The sequence below is a fragment of the Geospiza fortis genome, unplaced genomic scaffold, assembly GCF_000277835.1.
Source record: "Geospiza fortis unplaced genomic scaffold, GeoFor_1.0 scaffold40, whole genome shotgun sequence".
In the NCBI taxonomy this organism is placed as follows: Eukaryota; Metazoa; Chordata; class Aves; order Passeriformes; family Thraupidae; genus Geospiza; species Geospiza fortis.
Window position 1 is genome coordinate 22,713,656 of NW_005054297.1, and position 493 is coordinate 22,714,148.

Consider the following 493-nt stretch of genomic DNA (forward strand, 5'->3'; position numbering starts at 1 on the left):
CTCGTGGTGTGTATTAACCAGCGATACGGGTAGGAGCCGGAGCGCTGCTGGGGCGCGCCTGCAGCAGTCGGGCATCGATGAAGTACCCTCCGAAGCCGGTTTTATTTGTTCCTCTATCGGACCGGCACAAAACGCTTTGCCAAAGCAACCTCAGAGCCTATTCACGTAGACTTTGGCCAATAAATTTCTGGGATCCATACAGTACCTGGTTTGAGATTATCCGATATTTAAGTTTTAACGAGTTTGTAGGGGGGTTTTGTTGTTTGGGGTTTTTTAATTTTTTTTTAATGCAGATTTTACTGTAAGGCATCTGCTAAACACTTGCATTAACCTCTGCCTCCATGATAATTTTTCCCCCCTTGTTTTAATTACATTAGGGATGCGGAGGGGCAGCCAATCCTAAAAGAGGAGCTCGGCAATTAGCAGAGCGAACATCAAAAAGTTTTATTGCGGAGGGCGGCGGGCTCCGCCCCCGCCCCGGCCATTGGCGGCC